Raw genomic sequence first — 25330 nt, forward strand, 5'->3', positions numbered from 1 at the left:
TAGAAACTATACTTGGAATTTTGATATTTTCTCAGGCGAGCAATATGTGGTATGATGTTACAGAACAACATGGGGGGGGGGGGCCTGGGACAATATACTATTACCTGAAAGAAAACCCCAGGTCCGTTATGTCCACCGCCTATAGGAAAGATGTCTCTCAATGCCAGAGATTCATGAAAAGGAAAGGAAATGTTTACTTAATGCTATACAAACTTAAAGTAGTGACCTAATGTCTTCATCAAAAAATCCTAAAGTCCCTTAAAACACCCACAAACACACACAGTCCTTCCTTCCCCCTTTGCCCAGTCTGGGGTACCATATCTCAGGAAAGGACATATAAGTCCATGGCTCAGGCAGTCCTTGGTTCTTCCCAGTACTCCATGCTAGGCTGGTAGGCCTCCCTCAGTTCCCCGCACCCTCAGCTGTGTCTCCAGGATCTCTGCTAAAGCCGGGTGGTGGTTCCCCCTTCTAAAGCTTCGGGAGTCCCCACTCTGGCAAAGGCATGTGGTCCTCTCTCCACCATTCCAGCCATGTGGTCCTCTCTCCCAGGACCATGGGAGTCCCCACTCAGCCAAAACCATGTGCTTCTCTCCCAGGACCACAGGAATCACCACTCAGCCAAAACCGCATGATTCTCCCCTGCAATGGCTGCAAGGCGGGGTGGGGGGGGGCGGTGGTTGCCACTCTGCCAAAGCTGAGTGGCAATTCTCTGCTAAAGCCGCATGGTGATTCTCTTTCTCAGGGCTGCAGGAGTCCACACTCTGCCAAAGCCTCGTGGTTCTCCCTCAATGGCTGCTGTGTCTGGGTTTAAATCCCTGTGCCAATCTTCCTCTGCAGCCCCATTTCCGACTCCTCCCACACTCGGCCTCATATGCCAGAACTCATATCCTTCCAGCTTTACTACACTGCCATCATGAGTCTGGGCAGGCATGACCTCATGTCATGGAGCCAATCATCTCCAAGCTCCCACACAGGCGCTGTAACTCGGGGGACCTGCCCCCTAGTTACAGTCTTGGTGAGAAAGTTACTTCCATTCCCCTGGCTCAGAGCACAGCCACAGCTATTTAACATATCTATGCAACCAGTCAAAAGTTATAGATATGTTAAATGACCACACCACACCAGAGGTTAGCTGCAAGGCTGTTGCTATGCAAAACAGCTCTCAATGGCCCTGCTCCATGTGTCCCTTCCCCCAACCCACACCTGGGCGGGGTGGGTGAGGACATCCTAAAATCTCCTGGACACCTTAAGTTCTGGACCCCATTTCAAATGCCCATTTGGGGTCCCCCCTCTTGGCTGCACCCTGTAACAATGATAGTTTCTTGTGATGCTCCCAGTCAGCACACAGTCATGTGGGTCAACAAGAGATGCTCCACAGTATAGTCATTGTGTTAGATGATTGATTCTGCACAACTGTAGGTTAATGCAGATTTTGAGTACATATAAGGTAGGCCAGGCTAAGCTCTGATGTTCTGTAGGTTAGGTATATTAAATGAATTTTCAATGTATGGCATTTTTAACTTACAATGGATTTATTGGAATATAACCTCACCATAAGTCAAGGAACATTTGTATTGAATGTCACTGAACTGTTCATTTTAAAATAGCTAATTTTTATGGTATGAATTTTACATTTATGATTTTCACCTTCATAAACATACATGCACACACAAACACACAATTGTTATGTCTACCACAATTGTGAGCATTCAATGAATCAACACACAGGAAGCTCATAGAACAGTTACTGAGACATAATAATCAACCAGTAAAGGTGAGATAGTATTACTATTTCCAGCAGTCTCTCTTTAAAGTGCCCACCTCCAACCATCACATTGAAGAGCACTATTAATTCCTCCAAACCTGTTTTCTCTTCATGCACAGCATTTCATCCTCTCCTGACTGATACTGCTGTGTCAGTATTGAGTGTGCAGTGTCTTCTCTTTGTGTATAAATTGCCCCAACAAGTCATTTGCCCAAGAGTTTCTCACCCACAAGATGAATTGTGTGCCCCACCCATCCACTATCCCCCCAACACCAAGTATTCAAAATTTAACAGCAGACAACTTCACAAAAATTATAGTTATTTCCAACCCATCCTAGTAAAAGACTACATATTGAACTCATTTCACTACTACCTAAAAACAAGCACTTTCAGTCTTCCTTTTTGGAAGTTGGGGAGGTGTGACTTTATTTCCAACACACTCATAATCCTGCCCCTGACCAGCATTTCTCTGGGCTTTAATGGCAGAAGCCAAAAAGACCAGTTGCCCATATGAAGAACAGACACTTAATCTGGGGCTCTGTGTTCTAACCAAGTAAGTTTATTGTCCTCTACTTAGTTCATTACATGATGAAAAAGCCCAAGAAGATGGGTTATCAATCTATTAAAATGGTCAAGACCCAGATGAATGAAGAATTAAGATTTTGATTCTAGAAGATTAAAAAAATACACAGAAAATTTACTTGCTGACTTGAAAGACTTATTGTTTATTTCCCCACACCCTAAAATTACAGAATAGAAAGATTTGCTAAGTATTGAGAAGCCAGCCTTTGAGAGATTTGATGCTTTTTGCAAGTGGGAAGTTGATTATAGGAGGAAAGAAAAAGAAAAATTTATGGTCAATTAATATTTGACAAACGGACAGAAACATAAAATGGAGTAAAAATAGCCTCTTCAACAAATGGTGTTGGGAGATCTGGACAGCTATATGCAAAAAATTGAAACTTGACCACAAACTTATACCATATACAAAAATAAACTCAAGATGGATAAAAAAACTTAAATATAAGTTGTGACACCATAAAAGTCCTAGAGAAGAATATAGGGAGGAAAATCTTGGATATTCCACAAAGCAATATTTTCACCAATATATCCTCTAGGGCAAGGGGCACAAAGGAAAGAATAAACAAATGGGATCTCATCAAAATAAAAAGTTTTGGCATGGCTAAAGAAAAACATCAGCAAAATGTAAAGGGAACCAACCATAGGGGAAAATATTTTTACAAATGATACCTCAGACAAAGGTTTGATCTCCAAAATATATAAAGAACTCACATGACTCCACTCTAGGAAGATAAACAACTCAATTAAAAAAAAGGCAAAGGACTTGAACAGACACTTCTCCAAGGAGGACATACAGATGATCCAGAGATATATGAAAGGATGCTCAGCATCATTAGCCATCAGAGAGATTGAAATTAAAACCACAATGAGATACCACTTCACACCAGTCAGAATAGCCATCATAAACAAAGCAACAAACAAGTGTTGGAGAGGTTGTGGAGAAAGGGGAACCCTAGTGCACTGTTTGTGGGATGCAGACTGGTACAGCCACTGTGGAAAACAGCATGGAATTTCCTCAGAAAACTAAAAATGGATCTGCCTTTTGACCTGGCAATTCCACTACTGGGATTATACCCTAAGATTGCTGAAACACCAATTCAAAAGAACCTATGCACCCCTATGTTCGTAGCAGCACAATTTACAGTAGCCAAGTGTTAGAAGCAACCTAAGTGCCCATCAGTAAATGAATGGATCAAAAAACTATGGTACATTTACACAATAGAATACCACACAGCAGAGAGAAAGAAGGAGCTCCTACCCTTTGTGACAGCATGGATGGAGCTGGAGAGCACTATGCTAAGTGAAATAAGCCAGGCAGTGAAGGACAAATACCATATGATTTCACCTATAAGTGTAACCTAATCAACAAAACAAACAAACAAGCAAAATATAACCAGAGACATTGAAATAAAGATCAAACTGACAGTAACCAGAGGTGAGGGGGAAGAGGGATAAGCATAGCAAACTTACCCCAAAGGGGGTAAATTTGAGGGTGGAAGGTGAGGATGGGTAGGTGGGGGCCATGGTAGGGTGAAAATGGAGACAACTGTACTTGAACAACAATAAAAAGAGAGAGAGAGAGAGAGAGAAAGAAATATTGAATACCTTGTTTAAAGACAAATGAATCAAGAGGAATTACATTACACAATTCCATTTTTTTTTCTTTCAGGGATAGAAAAGAAGAAAAAATTGTACAAGTATATTCAAGCAATGAAAGAAAAAACTCAAGGAGACATATTAGACCACAGCAGCTGTTTTGAATAAAGTATGCCAAGATTTGGAGCAAATCTTTTTGAAAATATATGCCTCAAGTCCTGGCTGGTGTGGTTCAGTGGATTGAGTGCCAGCCTGTGAACCAAAGGGTCATCGGTTTGATTCCAGTCAGTGTAGATGCCTGGGTTGCAGGCCAGGTCCCAGGTAGGGGTCACATGAGAGGCAACCACACCATTATGTTTCTCTCCCTCTCTCCCCCTCTTTCCCTCTCTCTAAAAATAAATAAAATCTTAAAAAAGAAAAAATGTATGCCTCAAATTAAATTTCACAAACTTGCTGTTAATACCCAACAACTTATCATAATATACTTATATTTAGGAAGGCCTTTACTATTATTGTTAACATGTTATTTTTTTATAGTAGGAACCATTGGAGAGTGTATGTGGGAGGGAAAATGTATCAGCAATCTCTCTGCCATGTATCCAGGTGGCAGTGAAAAGCAAAACAATTCTATTACAAACTAGATACATATGTATGTCTGAGATGCTTTCTTCATAAATATTTTCTCTGGTGTCTTCATGTTCTTCCCTATTCATTTACATATCAGATAACCCCATAATCAAACACAATTGGGTGATCCATGGAAACAGACAGCAGTTTCCTAAACAAGTGCAAAAGGAGGAGAAAAACAACAAATGTGCAATTCTTAACACAATATTAACTGGCTGCTGGGAAAAATATTCCCTCCTTTACATCTGTTAAGATTATCAGAAAGTCCTAGCCAGGTGGCTTAGCTGGCTGGAGTATTGTCCCATATGCCAAAAGATTGCAGGTTCAGTTCTCAGTAAGAGCACAAACCTAGGTTGCAGGTTCCACCCTTAGTTGGGGTGCATACCAGTCAATGTTTCTCTCTCACATTGATGTCTCTCTCTCTCAAATCAATAAACATATCCTTGGGCAGGGATTTTAAAAATTATCAGAAAAATAGAGGCTATGTTTAGAAAGGAAAATAGAGTTCTTTCTATAGGATAAAGCAAGTGAGAAATGTTGAGTCAAACAATGATGATGATAAGAATAATTATTAAAATAATTGCAGTCAACATTTATGGAGCACACAGGTCAGGCATTGTGCCAAGTGGTCTACGTGATTTATCTTATTTAATCCTTCCAACCACCCCACGGCATAAATATTATTATACCCATTTCACAGGTGAAGCAACTGAGGCTCAGACATCCTTGCCAAGTTCATGAGCTATTAGGTGGAGCCAGCCCTCCGATTTAGGTATATCTGATTCTGAAGTGTTAATTATAATGCACCTTGCCAAAAGGAAAGTTCTCACTTGCCCAGAGAAAAATGCTTCCAATTTTCTCCAGTGGATTCCTATTGTTTTTGTCAAAGGATGAAATTTTTTGCTTCAAATAATCTGTAGCTTCTATGGCTGGCATTTCCACTGTTGCCAAGTTTGCTGCTTTGAAACTGATAGAAGTGATTTTCTTCCTGTTAACCTAGGTAAGCAAACACACTTGCTCTTTGGGATTTTAAAAAAAAAGCCAAGAGATATAAACAAGTGAGTATAGATATTGTGAAGACAGACAACAAAAATGGAGCCCCTGAATGGAAATATGAGTGCCTTGCAGTCAAGAGATAATTGCTAGAGAGTTAAAGAGAAAAGGGAGGGAGAAAAAGATGGAGAAAGCCAAGAAGCCCACTCAAAGCATAAGATGAAGGCAGAAAAATAAATGCTTTTCTTAGATAATTAAAACTGGAATTTTACAAGATATGAAGTCAGACACTTGGTGAATTATATATTTATAATTCCTCCACTGAAGTGCGATAGGCTAGACACAGCCTCACAGGTATTAATGAAAAGACCTCAGCATGGTGCTCTAAATTCACTGCAGTGAGTGTGCCAACCCTAACAAAATAAGCTCAGAAAACCCACAAAAATGACAAACTCAACCCTTTGATTCATTGATTTCTCTCACTGGCAACTGTGAGAGAAACTGACACCCCCCCCACCCTGCCCCACCACCATCCCATTCACACACAGGTACATGTACACACATGTGCACACACACACACACACACACACACACACACACACAGAAAGACAATTATAAGAATATTTTATTTGAGCTGCTTTGCCTTTGAAATGTGTTTCATTATTCATCAGTCAAATTTAGGACAATATCGTCTTCCTCCTGATGAACTAAGGCCTAATGACTTGCTGTACTTAGCAAGAATGGAGTTGTCATATCCTAGAACAAAGGGGTTGCAGCCTAAGACCACAGAATTTCATTTTCTTTTTGGGCGGCTTTTGCTTCGCTCCACTTCTGCTAAGTGTATGGAAAGCAGATGTTTTGTTACAGGCCAGCCCTGCTTAAGAAGTGGGCAACTCACTGCTTCCTGTCTCCTCCTTACTCAGAACACTCCCATTGTCTCCACATTCTCCTCCTTCAAAACCTACTCTCCAATGTCAAAGGCCTGCTTACATCCTTCTGGTAAGGGTAGAAATTGGTACCATCTCTGTAACAAACAATTTGGCATTGTGTATGAAAAATCTCAATAATATCCTCCTCTGTGACCCACACAAAAATATAATCCATAGAAGATTTATGTACAAACCTGTTAATTAGAAAATCACCTAAATTAGGAAGGAAAATACAGTATCCACTTATGGGAGAATATTTGCCTAAATAATGACCCACTCAATAATGCAATTATAGTTTTATCATTAAAAATTATGAGAATATGATAAAAGTAAAAGACAAAAGCTATAAATTGATTTATAGTATAAATGTAGGTATATAAAATATCACCCATAGAATTAATAAAATTGTTAAGTATAGTTGTGTTTAGATGGTAGAATTATGTTTACATATGAAATAATAGACTTCCAGCCAAGGTGGAAGTGTAGGTAGATATACTTTGCCACCTTGAACAACCTAAAAAAGGACAACAACAAATTTAAAAACAAAAAATAACCAGAACATACAGAAAATTGAACGGTATGGAAGTCTAACAACCAAGGACTTAAAGAAGAAATATTCATCCACACTGGTAGGAGGGGCAGAGATGGGCACCAGGGCAGAGAGGACTCATGGCAAAACAGTGGCTGCAGTGCCAGGACAGCAAGGCAGCAGATGGCTGGCCAGGAAGTTCCACATTTGCATATGGATAAACCAAGAGGAACAACTGGGGAGCAAGGTAGACTGCAAAAACCAGGGTTCCAACACAGAGAAATAAAGCCTCAAAATTTCTGACTGAAAAAACCTCTGGAGGTTAAGACACCGGAAGAAACTCCTCACCTCACAGGAGAGTTCATTGGAGAGACCCACAGGGTCCTAGAATGTACACAAACCCACCCACGTGGGAATCAGCACCAGAAGGGCCCAATTTGCTGGTGGGTAGCAGCAGAAGTAACTGAAAGCTGACAGAGAGCTGAGCAAATGGCATTGTACCCTCTCTGATCCCTCCCTCACATACAGTGCCACAACCCAGCGATGTGGGTTGCCCCAGCCTGGTGAATACTAAAGGCTCTTCCCCTTATACATAACAGGCACATTGAGGCAAAAAAATATGGCCCATATGAAAGAACACATCAAAGCTTCAAAAGTAGAACTAAGTGATGAAGAGATAGCCAACCTATCAGAAGAGAACTCAAAACACTGGTCATCAGGATGCTCACAGAAATGGGTGAGTATGGTTACAAAATGGAGGAAAAAGTGAAGGCTTTGCGAAATGAAATAAAGGAACGTGTACAGGGAATCAACAATGACAAGAAGGAAATCAGGACTAAAGTCAATGATTTAGACCAGAAGGAAGAAATAAACATTCAACCAGAACAGAACGAAGAAATAAGAATTCAAAAAAAATGAGGATAGGCTTAGGAACCTCTGGACCAACTTTAAACATTCCAACATCCAAATCATAGGGCTGCCAGAGGAGAAGAGGAAGAGCAACAAGTGGAAAACTTATTTGCAAAAATAACAAAGGATAACTTCCCTAATCTAGCAAAGGAAATAGACTTCCAAAAAATCCAGGAAGCTCAGAGAGTCCCAAAGAAGTTGGACCCAAGGAAGCACACACCAAGGCACATCATTATTACATTACCAAAATAAAAATCAAGCAGAGAATCCTAGAATCAGCAAGAGAAAAGTAGACAGTTATACCTACAAAGGAGTTCCCATAAGACTTCCAGCTGATTTCTCAAAAGAAACCTTGCAGGCAATAAGAAGCTGGAAAGAAGTATTCCAAGTCATGAAAGGCAAGGATGGAACCTACATCCAAGATTACTCTATCCAGCAAAGCTATCATTTAGAATGAAAGGACAGATAAAGTGCTTCCCAGATAAGGTCAACTTAAAGGAGTTCATCATCACCAAGCCCTTATTATATAAAATGTTAAAGGGACTTGTCTAACAAAAAGAAGAAGATCAAAAATACAAACAGTAAAATGACAACAAACTCAGAACTATCAACAGACAAACAAAAAATTAACTAAGCAAACAACTAGAACAGGAACAGAATCACAGAAATGATAAACCCACATGGAGGTTTATCAGTGGGAAAGTGGGGAGATAGGGGGAAAGGCACAGGGAATAAGTAACATAAATGGTAGGTACAAAATAGACAGGGGGAGGTTAAGAATAGTATAGGAAATGGAGAAGCCACAGAACTTATATGTACAACCCATGGGCATGAACTAAGGTAGGGGAATACTGGTGGGAGATGGGGTACAGGGTGGAGGGGAATAAAGGGGAGAAAAAAATGGACAACTGTAATAGCATAATCAATAAAGTATATTAAAATGAAATAATAAAGGAAATAATATTTTTCTGTTAGCTATATTTCCCTTTATTCTCCAGCCTTGACAATGAATGTTAATGTCATCAAAGCAGGAGAGTATGGAGGTTAAGAGCTGTCTCAAGTCTGAAGAACTGGTTCATATTCCAGACAGGCCAGTCACTTATAAACTACATGACTCATCAGTTTACTTAATATTTCTGAACCTCATCCTGGCTCCCTATAAGTAAATAAAATGCATATAATTTTATTGTTTTCAGCAGTAAATAAATTAATGTTTGTAAGGTACTTAAAACAATGGCACAGTGTAAATGCTTAGTAAATATTACTTGTATTATTAAACAGTTATTGAGTGCCTGTTGTGTGCCAGGTTAAATGTTAAGCACTGTGGATATAAAAATGACTAAGACTGGTTCCCTGTTCTTGAGGAAAGAAAACAGACATGTAAACAGATACTCACAATTCTGTGGGGTAAATTCTACATGGAAGGGAAATAGAAGTTGTGTGAGCAAAGAAGAGGGAGTCCCTCCTCTACCAGGGCAAGAACATTCACTATCACTAGAATTGAAATCTCTCAAATAGTTTCAGATCCTACTATTACTTCATATTTCTTTATTTCAGGCAACTCAGAGTGGAGCGAGTTTCTGCAGGGGAACTGTCTCCAAAGGAAGGAAGAGGCAGGCACCTAATATCTTAATCTATAGAGCATTTTATACTTTCTAGACTGCTCTCATCTAGACCTTCCCAATTCACATGATGCCTATAAGGCTGGCTATTTTTCAGCAAAATTTAAAGAGATAAAATGGGCTGGCTAAGCTACTTGGCTAGCAAGGGATACAGATGAGACAAAAACTCGGGTGCTATCAAAGATAATCTGATGTCATCCTAGAGATGTTACAGAAAAGACTTCTCTGTCAAAGAGGCTCATGTTTCCATTTATTACTTCCATGATTTCTACTACTGTACAATGATAGTCATAGAAGGAAGGAGGAACTGAAGATCCAAAGCAGAGACTGAGCTAGCCAGCCTTAAGGTTGTCTACTTAGTGAGGTTACAGTGTGAAATAGGTGCTCTGTAAACATCTCTATTTGAAAAGTGAGTCTCCCACACTACAATGAGGACCAAGGGGTTTGTGTCTGTTAGTGTGCCAGTGAGCTCTTAGACAGCTGGGGAAGGCCAAACATGAACTCATGGAAGAAATGGTATGGACAAACTACCACCAAGAGCTCACACTTTTTATGGGAATTCTAAAATGACACAGCCTATTTGTTGATCCAAACAAATCCAATGTGATCATTGACCTAACACTTCTTCATGCCTGCTAATTAAATTTAGGTTTACATCTGCTGACTGCTTTTAAGCCTACCATCCATCCACAAGATTTTCTTTTGTATATCCAGCTATTGAGAAGTAGTGTAATCTAAAGAAGAAAACAGAGAACTTAGAGACTAGTGATCTGAAATCAAACTTAGTTCAGCTATTAGTTGTATGACTTTAGCAAGTGACTTTAACATCTCTGAGCCTCAGCTTCCTTCTTTATAATATTGAAGATTAAATAAAATATATGTTATGTTTTAGAAACATTCAGCAAAATGGTTTGGTTTACAAATATTACTTATTCTTCTGAATAAGTGAATGGGTTCTTGGTAGTACTCAACTACAGCATCAATACAATAGATTAGTCATGTATCAAGAGTCACATGGTCCAGACTGCTCAGCAAACATACTCAGTTGGACCATTACTAAGTCACCAACAGATATAGTTTCCATTGGATTTGGAACCACCGTGTTGACCTGTGTAAAAAGAAGAGTGTTCTCTTTATCCAACTCCTACGTCCTTCACCCAAATGGAAGGATTAATTTACTGTTTTGAACATCTAGGTCAATAGTCGTCACTATTGTCATAGAAAATTGAGAGCAGCTATAGGATAAAAAGAAATATCTACCAGGACCTACATTTCTGTATAGAATCTGTGATGCTATGAATTGCTCTTAATCAACACATTTTTCCATTGCCAAATGGGTCTTCATACAATAACAGGCATGCAGACACTCAGCAATTTCACCAACCATAACTCTATGCAGTGATTGTTGTGAATGATGAAATATGATTAGCAAATTACAGCTCTGGTGTTTTATTTTAAGGGAACTTAAGGAAAATGAATGGATTGAGCTATTTTGCATTTTTCAGTAGAATCATTTAAAAGGAGTGGGTAATGGAGAACTCAAGACTGATGGCTAAAAGAAAAGGCACAAATAATGTTGCCACTTCAGAACCTATCAGCATAATTCATCTGTGCCTCCTGTCCTGAACAGTTGTGCAATGTTGTTGTACATGGTTAAACAGCTGCTATTTATTTCTGGCATCTTTATTTTGTACTGGATAAATTGACCTGGGATTTGTTTAAAAATTATTTTATATCTAAATGTGTAAAAAAGACACAAGATCTTTATCATGAAGTTTAATATTGTGCTTTCTTTATAAGTTAGGTCACTTGTAACAGTAAGCTCTGGGACTTGAACAATGAACCAAACCCCTCTGGTAGGTATGGGATGTTTCTTGCCTTATACCTCATCTACTTTTCAGTGAACTGTATTGTGACAATGCTCAGGGTTCTCTGCAATCTTGTGAGATGTAAAGGTGCTTTTCAAATATCTTAGGTTGATAACAGTAGTGCTTTGGCATTGCTGACTTTTTCCCTGTCTTCAAATCCTAGGCTTATAATTCCAACATCTCTTCCATGGAGTTGGCGTTAAAGCAAAATTCCATACAGCCTCTTTTATTTTCCCACTGATACCATTATAAAATTAGAGGTGCATTCTTATAGAAATGATTTTGATCAGAAGTGTAATCAGAATACAATAAAAATTAATTAATTTTAAAAATGGGAAAAAAGAAATGTAATAAAAAACACACTTGAGAGTATAGCACATATTTTCAGCAAAACTTAACAGAGTGAAGATAACCTATATTAATTAATATTCAAAAAAGGCATATAATAAGGGGAAAAGCACTGGACTTGCATTTGAATCTAAGCTCTACCACTTACCAGCCATGAGATTTTGAGCAAGTCACTTATGCTCAGAGAGGTAATTTTTTTTAATTGGACTAAGAATACTTACTTCATAGAGCCATTATAAGGATTAAGGGATACAGTAAGTAATATTACATCTGCTATATAATGTAGGTTTAATAAGGATTACTCAGAATGAATGAATAATTAAAAATAAGATACAAAGGAAAATGCCAAAATTGCCGTCAACTGGCAGTTTGCTATGTAAAACTACAGCACTGATTAAAAAAATGGCTTGTAGTTTCTGAATATTTTTAAAGTATAAGTCTCACATTGTCCATATTTTTAAAACCTTTATTGACTCTTTCAAATTACACACATAATACAAAACTGGGCACAATGAGATATTTCAGAAAAACATGATACAAATGATGAAAGTTTCTCATGATAAATTAATCCATAATTTTAAGTCTAGGTTCAAATGCAAGTCTGATTCAACTGACTCCCCATCCTGCTTTGCCTGAAATTGTGCTGATTTTTGCCTCTCATCCTTGCATAATTATTATTTGTGCCCCTTTCACTTTCAAACTGCCTCAGTTTGGATGATAAGTATGTGGCACCTTGGTCCATAACCTGCCTCCCAAAGAGAACCCACCACCAACAGTTATATGCTATGTTCTCCAACTCTCTCTTTCTCTTCATTATTAGTTATCCTTTTAAAAAGTATCATTTGCTTGCTTTCTACAACTTATTTTAACCTTTAGTCTTGTTTTCAGTTTGAATTTTTGAAGAAATATAACTACCATATGTGTTAATTTTCCTATTTGAAATTAGGCTGCAAAATTTCATCTTAAACACATTTTGTACTTCCAAGAATGCATGCTAGTGAGCAAAAATGCAACATAAAAATAGTTAATGCTAACTTTTCAAAAGTTTCATAAGAACAGTAATTTTATTTGAGCTCTGCTCTGTAAATCCTATCCAAGTGAGAATAGATGCAGAGGTAAACATGGTTCCAACAACTAGGCTATGGGAAAATCTCACTAGCTGGAAATCCAACATTTTGGATTTTGAGATCGTTTGGACAGGATCTGAATTAAAGTTTACCCTTACTTAAAAAGTCATTTATTGTGGGGAGAAGGGTTTTCAGGAATTACTATAAAGGACACATGGATAAAACCAAGGGGGAGGGTGGAGGCAAGGGAGGGAGGTGGGTTTGGCTGGCAGGGGGTGGGAGTGGTGGGGAGAAAATGCAGACAACTGTAATTGAACAACAATAAAGTAATTTTTTTAAAAAGTCAATTATTTCTTCATGACAATAGAAATGAATAAAATAAGTAAGATTTTAGGGCCAAATGTTTAAAAGATCAAAATAAATGTTATAAAAGGTCTATAAGAAAACTATATGATTTAGCCTCAGTTGCTTTATATTATGAGTTTGAAAGCTATTTGATTATCTATTACACAATTTTGTAATTCAGGATAGACTTTAAAAAAGAAGGTCTATTGAAATGTTAGGGCCAACTCCAAAGATTAGCTACTTCATACCCATATCCAACTTCCTACTCCCATGAAGCCCAAAAACTTTTCCCAGCTTGCTTTATAGTCATTACTAACCCTGTCCCAGCTAATACCCTGGAGGGCAGGGGGAGAAGGGAAGAACACATGGTTTTTTAAGAAGATTTGATGTCCTGAAAAAGAAATAGACGTGGCTGGTGCTGCTTGTTCCCCACGTTGCCTGCCTGGAACATTTGCAGCTGCAACTGTCATATCGAAAATATGAAGGCAAGGCCAAGAGCACCGCAGACTCCAACTTTGATAAAGTTGAGCAGCTAAACCAATATCAGCAGCTGCCTCCCATCTGGCTTCTTGCCACATGAGAAAATAAACCCCTATTTGTTTTAAGCTACCGTGAGCTGAATTTTATGTTACTTGGGACTAAATGGGCTCCTAACTAACACAATGGCATAGGGGGACCAGGTTTCTAGGAAACGTCAGTGCCAACATGGGAGAAGCAAAAGCAAAACTGTGTGCAGACCAAGGTCATAAGGTGCCTTCAAACCATCAGGGCATAGATGAAAGAAATGAGGCTGACTCCAAAACACCGCAGACACACATACATACAGTGCTAGGGGCTGGGCACTAGCTAAGGTCAAGAGTTAAACAGAAATCTTGCTCAGATAAGCCTGCTTTACTTTAAACTGATGTTTTGCATCCTTCTAAGATCTGATATACCCTAGTTCCTCTCCAGGAAAGAAAAAAAAGTTCCTCCTGAATCAAGTTAGCCTTTTTATTTTATTTCAATTAGGACTCCACTACTTTATTTTGAGGTAAATATTTTCAGAATAGCAGCCACAGCTATACAAGAGTTAAACCTATTCCTGAAGTAATTTTTTTATTAACTACCATTCCATGGAGTTGTAGTAACAAACATAGCTTCTAGAGTTGGAATGCTTGGTTCCCAATCCTACCTTTATCATGTGCCAACCCTATGAACTTGGTTTGAACTTCTGTGCCTTAGTTTCTCATCTATAAAATGGGGAAAGTGAGGTTACAGTTTCTCCCTAATAGAGTAATTGTGATGAATAACAGATATATGATGTCCAAGACTGTGTATGGAATAGTGAGTACTCAATGAATATTAGGCATTATTATGCATATTTTAAAGTTGACTCTACTTTTTATGTACAAATACATCTACACTATTAGATTATATATGGTATATAAATACACATATGTATGGATATGTAAGTACAATCATTTGTGTTTTACTTTGTGTTCTCAAGTAAAACACATCATTTTACATTTTGATCATCCACTCCTATGGATTCTGCAAATGTAAACCCAAATAAGCCCCTAGTAAATAAATTGTCCTTAATCTCTTGCTTCATTTTCTTTAAAAGTTCTGTGTCTGTGTCTAAGCTCATTTGGTTTTGATTTGTATAATGGAACTCTAAAAACCATTTAGTCTTCTTATTTCCATGTAATTTGAAAGAATATGAGTATTTCTTCAAAATTCTTCTTGAGCTAGCCTTCTTGAACATCAACTATTACCATTTCTCAACATCAGAAATTGGCAAACATATGTTTTAATTTTTCTAATCTTTCATTGTTGTCCTTTTATCTTTTCCCTTCCTGAAAAATGGTTGTACCCAAAATGTTTGTCCCTGCTCCATCTGCATGCCCTGGGAACCCTTCCGTTTCTATGTTGAAATGCATGAACTGTCCTTTTGTTTTTCCTAGCGACTTATTCTTTTTTTGTATTTTTCATGTCATTGCTTGAACTTTAGGTCATCTAGGAATACATGTATTAACCAAATGGGTCACCTCTGAGATTCCACTTTTTCTTCTCTTAAGTGAAAGGCATTTGCCTTTCCCGCTTCGTACCTGCTTGTTCCAAAAGACCAGCACACCTCCATCTCTCCTTACCAAGGTGCCATTTATGTGCTTCCCCTTCCAGTGTCCCAGGCTTCCTGAAGCCTGTTCTCTCTGCCCAACCCTTCCCCACACCCCAGCACTTAGAACCCTGAATGCTTCCACTGCATGATCATTATCTTCCAAATTGCCTTCCTGAGCTATAGCTACCACACTCTTCTGCCATGGTCAGTGTCAGGTCTAAAAGACCTGTCCCCTTTCTGGCTTCCCTATCTCCCATGTTAAAAAATTGTCATCATCCCATTTTACTTGTCAGCAATGTGATGTGAGATTCAGATATTTCCTTTTACTCTTTCATCCTTGCCACATGTAAGAATTAGTGTCTAATGACACCGAGGCAAAAAGTTAATGGGAATTTTATTGAAAAAACTACCATCCCAGCAGGAATTGAATTTGATGGCCTTAATGCAGGAGGCAGATATTTCATCCACTAGTCTTTAGAGTTTGGTTTAGCATGCTTAAATATAGATGATATCACTTTGGTAAATAGGTAATTCCTATATTTTTCCAGTATTACTTAGGTTAACAGAATGAAGAAAAGATAAACTCCAATTTAAATGTTAGGGCTATCCACTTTAAGGATTCCAAACAGGGAAGTTTTAATAAAAGTAAGATTTAAATTCCTGTAAATGTTTGAATTCTTCACCCCTAATATGTAGAAATAATGAATATTTATACATGTAAAACACACCTTTCTCTTAGAGTGGCATTTAGTCACTCATAAGCAAAAGAACTCCAGAAAATTTTTTTCAGGGATTCTGAGTCACACCTCAGGTTTTTCTAGAGGAAATGACATTATTGAACTATTTTTGTTCCCTCCTTTCATATTTTTTCCAGAAGCCTAAGTCATATGAAGAAATGAAGAACTGTACAAAACAAGATGTACAGTTTTGATGATTTGATAATAAAGGAATCCTGCAGGAATTTTAACTATCAGGTTACCATTAAGTGTTATTATTTTTAAAATAAATAAATTAAGCCTAACATGTGTTATATCCAGATGAGCTGAGCACTTTCACCCACATTGGAGTTAGGTGTGGTTTCCCAAGGAGGTTGAAAGCAGTAGCTATCTTCAGCTCCTTAGAAATTTCAACGTTATACAGCATTTTGTTATTTTCTCATGCCTGTTTAAGTGGTAGTATATATCACAAATTGGAATTTTAATTAAATGAACTCTCAGCTCATTGAAAAAACTGTAAAAGAGTCATATAAAGAAACTGCAGATTGAAAATACTACAAGTAACATAGCCCAAGCAAACAATGAAAAAAGGCAGAGCCAACAGACATGTCCTCACACTTACAGAATCTCTTCATCAGGGTAAAAATCACTATAGTTTGCTTTCAGAATGTCAACCAATGAAAAAAGCAGAATTATTTTTTAAAATGTAGTTAAAATAAGGATTTACTCCACAATCATTAGTGATGAACCTTATGCTAAGTATCTATTATGACCTGAGATGTTAGCTAGTGATGGTGTGAAATCTTCACAATTAGCAAAATATTAAAGGAAAAGCATACAGGGCCCTGACTGGGTAGCTCAGTTGGTTGGAGCATCATCCCAATACGCCAAGGTTTCAGGTTCAATCTCCAGTCAGGGCACATAAAAGAATCAACCAATGGATGCATAAATAAGTGGAGCAACAAATCAATGTTTCTCTCTCTTTACCTCTTCCTTTCTGTCTCTAAAATCAATTTTTAAAATTAAAAACAAAGAAAAGCATGCAGAACTAGAAAACAAACATCTGCAATATTTTTGACTAGGTTTAAAGTTATGTGACACCCAATCAGGATTTATAAACTTTACTAAGCTTAAGCTTAAACTTAATAAAAATCTGAAAGCTTCTTTTTTGTGGAGACAAAGTGGCTTTTGAGTTCTTATTAAATAAAAGTTATGTTTCTGAAATATCTTTATCTTTAATTCATCCATTTCTAATATATTTTATGTATGTTTTATGAAGTATATATTTAGGACCAGAGCATATACATATATGCACAAACATACATACACATATAAGAATAAACATACTTCTATTGAGAAAATATGCTCAAAAAAGTTTGTAGATCTCTGCTCTAGTAGGAATGTAACAGCAGATATTGTTTTTCAGGAACATAGGTCTTTTCACTTTCCTGATGACTTTTCTAAGAACTCAGTGCTAAATTTACTATTCACACCTGTAGACCTAAATGTAAATCCCTTACATTTCTGTATAGCCTCCCCATTGGCTTGGAGATTAATAGTTTATCCAAAACCTGGCAGACCTATGTGGAGTCCCTGCTTCATCATTTGCTAGCTGGGTGACTTTGAACAGTTTTTATTCTCTCTGAATCTCCATTTCCCCATCTGTATGATATGAGTAACAACACCCATCTCATAGGTTGATATAAGGAATGTAAAGCACTTAGCATAATGTTTGGGTACATGGTAGGAATCCATAAATGTCAGCCATAGTTGTTACTATCATCATTATTCCCCTTAAAGGCAATCAGCTTTCCAGCTCCATTGAACCACTCACTGTCTCCTTACCTGCATTTGATCACTCTTCCTGAATGGCTGTCTCACCAGCTCTACATGATCAAATATTTTTTGTGCTTTTCAATCTATTTTCAATACTACCTGCTCTATTAAGATTTCACTAATGCTGCCCAGCCAGAAGCAACTTGCTCTCTCCTTCACACTAAATAATACTGTATATTGCATCCTTCTGGTGGAGCTTATAGTTTTCTACCTTGTATATAACATATATGACATGCATATGGGCCATTTGTATATGTGTCATTCTCCTTCACAGAGAGTGAGTTTCTTGAGGATGGAGTCACTTACTGTTGATATGTGTCCTTGCCAAAGCATTCAGCACTGTTCCTTACACTGAGAGACAATTAATCAATACAAGTTGAATTAATTAATTAATATTTCTGTTCATTCAGTACAAAATGTCTGCTTGAAAGCAAAGGCCAGGCAATGAGGACAGTGATCAGGTAGTAATATTTCAGTCTTTCTTTCTCCAATCCCTGTCACATGCTGCAGTTAATAAGGTGATACAAAGTTTACCTAGACGTGAATATGAACCTTCCCTTCCTTCCTCACTCCCTGCCATTAATTTGGTGGCCTTGAGGAAGACATTAACTATTCAAGGCAATGGTGTCTGCATTGACAGAAATAGGGAGTTGGGTTCAATATCTAAAGACACTTCTGGTTATAAATCCAGTGTCTCATATTTCAGAGAATGTCTTGCACCAGCAGACACAGAGATATGGGTTGAGGAAAAAGGTAAAATCACTGAGTATTGCCCAAACATCAAGACTGAGGCCAGAAAAACAATGCAAAGATGTATGTGAGGAACAACAGGCTGGCTAAGGTCAGACCTAAGGACAAATCCATCAGGCCAAAGACACAGCTCAAACTGGAGGCTAGAGCATGGATAGGCTCAGGGTCTGTGAAAACAAACGAACAACAACAAAACATAGTCCACACTGGGTAGCTCAGTATAGAAATTTTAATGTAGGGATCTTGCCATAAAGGTGTTAGAAGAGGTAAAAACAAAAGAGACACCGAGACAACCCAGAGACTAGCAAGAAGAGGTAGCCATTCCCCTTTGCAGGGCCAAGGAAGTGAAGGGAGGAGATGATGTCTAACAAAATAAAGGGGGAAGGTGATGTTTCCAGTGCCCAGGGTTGGGACGTCTAGCAGGAGGGGACTACCCAGCAAGAGCTACAACCACAGCTGAGACTCAGCTACCCCCAAATACACCATTCCAAGCAGAAAATTAGGGGGAAAATACATTGGCGTCTCCATTTCCCCTACCTTCCAATGATGCTCGTTGGCCAGATGTAGCTGTAAGACACTTAGCAAGAGAGTCTGGGAATGTAATCTACAGGGTCAGCCTCATGCAATACAAAACAGAGCAGAAAAATATGAGGTCATAGTCTGAGAGCAAATAGACAACTAACCAACACGAATGACCTTGGAGCTAGCTTCAGAGGTGATTTTTCTAGTCTGACCTTTCTATTGGTCTGTGACTTCTTTAAAGACCCCATCCTAGCTGCTGCCATCACACCTTCCTGTAAAGTATTGATGCTTTGGGTTAACTAAGAGGAGAGCTGCTGACAAAGACTTGATAAAATGGTACTTAGATGCAGAGACCCAGCCACATAACATTCAATTGTATAAGTTTCAGAATTCTTTCCTGGATGCTTTCTCACATGTTTTCCTGGTGCAGTGCATCCCAGAATGGAACACCAGCCTTGTTTTTCAAAAGGACACTGATCTCTTTGGCTTAAATAAGGTAATATCCTCCATGTAAACTACTAATTTAACATTAGCAATAAATCCATATTTCAATGATAGGCTGACCCTTGCAACAAAAACATAAAATCTACCAGTGTGTTTTTCTGCTAATGAGTACTAGGAAGCAATATTCTTTCTTTTTACTTTTTCTTATATTTTACAACAATATTGATTGATTTAAAGATGGCATTTATGAAACCTACAGTGCAATGATAACATATGTATACTTAACTTGTACAAATTCAATGATATCCATTTAGGGGAGAAAAATAGAGAAAGAGAGGGGGTGTACACTGTGGGTGTAAGGAGAGAGAGGAGGAGATAGGGGAAATTTTCTGACTTGGGCACCACTTCTTCAGTGAGTGAGTGCCTGGAGTGATCAGGTGAGAGATTTTATCTACTCTGCCCCAGGTCAACCTTTACCCCTGTTTATCTCTCGGAGACTCTCACTGAGATGCTAATGTTTAAGGATTCGGCACAGAAAAATGTTGCATAGGTTGTCTTAACTATATACGTATTTTTATGTATACTATACACACCAATGCTATAAACCATATATACTGCACAAAATGAGCAAATCAAGATATTTTAAAGGTGATTTTTTAAAAATATAATAAATTCTCACCTTCTGTGCTGACTTTAACCTCTTATTTGGTGTGATTCTAGTATATATAGGCCGGAATTGAAAATTCAGTTGAGAGATTGGTAATGGTACAGGAAAAGAAGAAAAGGACTTTCACAGTCTGCCAAAACAAAAGCATTAACCTTAGTTTCAGAGATGAGTGGTGGGGGGAAAGAGGGTACTGCCGGAAATCACTATCGCTGCAGAATTTATCCTCACAGGCTGTTCCCAGGATGCCTGATATTGCTTTGAGATTCATCATATGATTAAACCAGCTACTTCCTTTCTCTACCTCAGCTATCCCTCTCATAAAAGTGGGGCATAATATCTGCTTCTTGCTTATGGTCACAAAAGAATATATAGAGATTAGATCTAATTACTAGGTAATTCATTCTCAAATGATAACGTGTTTAACAGCCTAGAGAAACCAATAAGACAGCCAAACTTTTTTTGGAATGATCCACCCAGATTCTGTTTACCTTAGAGGTGAACCAAACTTTGAAGTGGTGGGATAATTATGACCTTGTGACTGTCAGTTTGCAGGACAAACATTATAGTGATGGTCTTATTTCATGCAGCGTATCAGGAGAAAGATTTTCCTGACTTTAATCCAAGTCTTTTCTTCATTTCCAAACCTGAAATGCTTTGGTTTCCTAATCTCAACTGTGTAACATCCAAAATACATAAACAAACAACCAACCACACCGGGAAAATCTTATATAAGCTCCTGTAGTCTCAAAAGGTCCCATTAGTACTAAGCCTTCCTGTGCTCACCCTGCCCTGAACCCTGGGCCCCCTTCTGCATCCCACACAGTACAGCTCTCTCTAACATGCCACGTTAATGCTGAGAAGAAACTTAAACCACAAAGGACTAAAAAGCAAATATTTTTGTCCAAAGCTAATGTAGCAAATTACATGCAGGATCTAAACTCCAAGAACCTTTTAAATGGTGCAAGTCTACACAAACACACAGCATCCAGTTTGCCAAGATTTAAAAACTAAATTAAATCTAAGTCAAGTCCCACTGGGGGATTTATAGAGCCAGTTAAAAGACCGAGTTCTGGTCTTGGCAGGACCGCTGGCTCACATCGTACCCCAGGTAAGTAATTTCTCTCACTAGGCTTCTGTTAGTCTATGAACCTAACATTTTCCCTTGAGTGCATAGGAACGGTGAGGTGAGAGTGTAGGCAGGGTACTCAAAGCCCTATGCAAGAAAGGTGTGTACGTATAATCAAAAATTCATCCAGAATGTCTTCTGCCAAGTGCTCTGTTGCCTTGACTGGGCTGCTATGAATGACTGTGCAGCCTGTGAACTGCCAAAGGAGCTGAAGTCAAGTCCTCATTCCACCTTCGGCAGCGCTTCCATCCAACTGGAGGACACTGCCTTGTCTTCACACATGGTGGTGCTATCTGTGTCCAGTCCTGGAGGGCTCATCAGCTTAGAGGGGGTGCTTTCTCTAATTCCCTTAAAGATACCAAATAGATAGTGGCCTAAATCCTAACCAGGAATGAAGCAACTATTGGAGTTGATGTCATTTTGCAAAAAGCCAGATGACAGACATGTTTACTTTGGCAGGAGTCATATTCACAACAAACACTTGTGGTCAGAGGCTAGAAGAAAGCAGACATGCTGAACTGAGAGGCACCTTTGCACCATGGCCACATTACCTAGCAATGGACTAGAATAACCAGGTTCTGTACCTTTGCTTGCTGCTATAGCCCCAATAATCGATGCAGATGAAACTGAGGAAACTTGTTAAAGGAAATGAGTATGGTAGGGAAAGTGACCGTGGCAGTGTTGCCTAAGAAAACCTGGAAGTTAATGGACTACATCTGGCTTTGTTTTGCTCACACACTCAGTTTGCTCAGCAGCAGTGGAGGGTTTTTTTTTTTTTTTTGAGCACTTACGAGAAAATGTATATTTTTAAGTCAATGTATACCATCAGTTCTGTATCATTTTTATTTCTGGCTTTCTTTATGCTTAGATTTTAAACTATATTTTAACTGTGCATGCCCACTCTTGTCTATCAGTAGGGAAATGAGTTACTGTCAATGGCTGATCACACATGTTCATGAATCCTGTGACTATAAATGTCACCCTAGTAAAACAGTCTAGTACACTGTTCTCCAGTGCCTGGAAAGAACAAGAAGCAGGCCTCCAAGAGAAGGCCCAGAGACCTAATCCAGAGTCACTGCAGAAGGCTGACAATGGGGAAAATCTCACATATACACTGACCAAATACAGCCATGCAAGCCAATATGCAGATCTATCAACAAACAGTTTTTTAAAAAAAATTCCCATGGATTCTGAATGTTTATGACATGGGAAGCATGAAGAGAAAAGGGAAGAAACAAAGAAAGAGTATTTCTCACTCCCTGGCATAAACCATCGTTGGGAAATTAGCATTAAGATTATACCTCTGACAATGAGTTGTTTTTGTTACCGTCATTCTTTTCTGTACTTTTCTAATTTTCTACAATAAGTGATCAGTTTATAATAAGCAAGAGGGAGGAAAAACCTCTCTCATTATCTAAATTTATTTGATTACTAAATTCTGGTAGTGAATGTTTATACAGTGAGTTTGGAAAGGAAAAATCTATTTTGTTCCTGAGTTTTGATAAATAAGAATTGAGATGAGATTTCATAGAATGATGGGTTTATCTGAATTAATTTGCTTCCTAAGTTCCAAGAGAAAAAAATTTGATGGCCAGAGATCAAATAGCAAGAGAGGTCTATAATGAACTTGTAATAAACAACTCTTTCCCTCCCTTTCCTACACATAAGCACGAAAATTATAATCCAATGGGAAATTTTTTAATGTCTGTCTTTGAAAAAGTTTTATACCATAGTACTTTTATATGACAAACTTCATCCTCATTTTGGTTTCTTAATAAAGTAGTTTCCAGGAAAGCCATAGAAGCAAATAAACTGAAGACAACACAGGTAGTTTTTCATTTAATAAAGATTTTATTTATTTATTTATTTATTTATTTAGAGAGAGGGGAAGGGAAGGAGAAAGAGAGGAAGAGAAACATCAATGTGTGGTTGACTCTCACATGTCCCCCACTGGGGACCTGACCTGCAACCCAGGCATGTGCTCTGACTGGGAATCAAACTGGCAACTCTTTGATTTGCAGGCCCATGATCAATCCACTAAGCTACACCAGTCAGGGCAACACAGGTAGTTTTCTTTGTGAAATTCACATAATAGAAATATTGAGTAAGAATTACTTAATTAATTTAAATTTCTGTTCTCTCAACTATTCTGTCAATGAGTTAAGAATCTGAAATCTATAGACAAAAAGTATTGGACAAGTAGGTAGTATGATTTCTTGACCTCAGCCCATAAAGTCTTCACCTGTACTTTAGACTAATTAAATTAGAGAAAACAAAATCCTGGTCAAACCCATGACTATTACAGACCTTCTATGCTAATGAAATGGAACTTATCAAGGAACTAGAAACTAAAATTTCACCCTACATACAATACTGAAAAGGAAATAGCATACTTGTCAAATGAACACTGTATTGCTAATATATTTCAAGAAAAGGTATAACCAGAGAACCAAAATGTTTTATAAGAAAAGAGAAAGGTGAGGATCAGATCTCTTGAAAATTTTTCCCTTTCTTTAATATTTCCCAAATATTTTTGAACTTGTTTCCTGCCTGGACTCATTTAATTTCCCGTTATATTTCACAGATATGAGTTATGCTTGGAAACATGACTCAGAGACTATGTGGTACCTTGAGCTCATGGAGCTCCTGCACAGTTTCCCACAGCACCTCAGTGACCCTTACGAGTGCTGCCCATTTTCCTCCCAGCAAAGGGCCATGTTACTCAGAACACAATGACTCTTAATTCAGTCAGTGTGGGAAGAGACTGTCATTAACGCTGATGTGAATCTAGGAGAAAAAGATCCCAACTGACTCAGGAAGACTGTTAGAATTTGCCTAATAACCCCAACTCACAGAGTTAAATCGTTTTTCTTTTCTTATTGTGCTTAAAAGTAGCATGATTTGAAAGTTGTTAAAAATACTGGCTTATTGTGGAATATAATAAGCAATATTATAATAACTGCACAGTGACAGACTAGGCTTAGAGTGGTGATTATATTTTAAGGCATATAAATGTCAAATCACTATGTTGCACACCTGGAATGAATGTAATATTATATGTAAACTATACCTTAATAAAAAAATTTAAATACTGGCTTACTTCTGGTTACCTGGGCTCAGAAAAATCTAAGCAGACATGTTTACTCAGTGTGTGAGGAGTGAGAAAAAGAAGTGTGGGGAAAATGGGCAGGGCTCAAAGCAACTCACACTGAAACACACAAACTCCTCTGAAATTCCAATTTTTAAATAAAATAATCCCCATAATAAAGGTCTTGTTATTCCCATTTTACAGGTGAAAAAATCAAGAGTGGAAGGTTGAACAAGTTACCTAAGATCTCAAAGTTAGGAAATGATGGAGCTGAGTTTCAAAACTAAGTCTAATCCCCACTCTCTTCTTTTTTTTTTTTTAAAAAAAAGCAAATTTATTGGGGTGACATTGCTTATTAATCCCTGCTCTTTCAACCTCTAAAATCTATCAGAAATATTAGTCAAAGAGTGTTTAATAAAGTAAGTTTGGACAGAAAACAAAGAAAATCTAAAGAAATTTGGAGAATGGTCTGTTTCAAGATCTAAGTTAGTTATCTTATCATTGTCATACTATTCATGTTACTCCTTACAGGCTAACTCAACCTAACTTCCTGTAGAGAAGTATTAAAGAAAACATTTACTGCTCTGGTTTCTTTTTAATCTCCTTCCAGCTTCCCTTATTCTTCTTCCTCTCAGTTCATTGCCATGTTGGCCAACATGTCTCCCAGAACCTCGTCAACACAAGACTGCTTCCACCTCCACCAGTTTCCTAACCCAACAGGCTCTCCTCCCATTCCTCCAGAATCTTCCCCCAAGCCCACCAAACCTTGTACTCAGCTATATAAATGCTGTCTTCATCAGTAAGTCAGACTGCATCCTCTCAGGCTTTCCCTTCTAATGAACCCCACCTTTTCCCAATTTCAATATTTGGAATTACAAAACACACTTGGACAAGGGCCCATAA

The sequence above is a fragment of the Phyllostomus hastatus genome, unplaced genomic scaffold (genome assembly GCF_019186645.2).
Source record: "Phyllostomus hastatus isolate PE091 unplaced genomic scaffold, TTU_PhHast_1.1 phas_contig_524, whole genome shotgun sequence".
In the NCBI taxonomy this organism is placed as follows: Eukaryota; Metazoa; Chordata; class Mammalia; order Chiroptera; family Phyllostomidae; genus Phyllostomus; species Phyllostomus hastatus.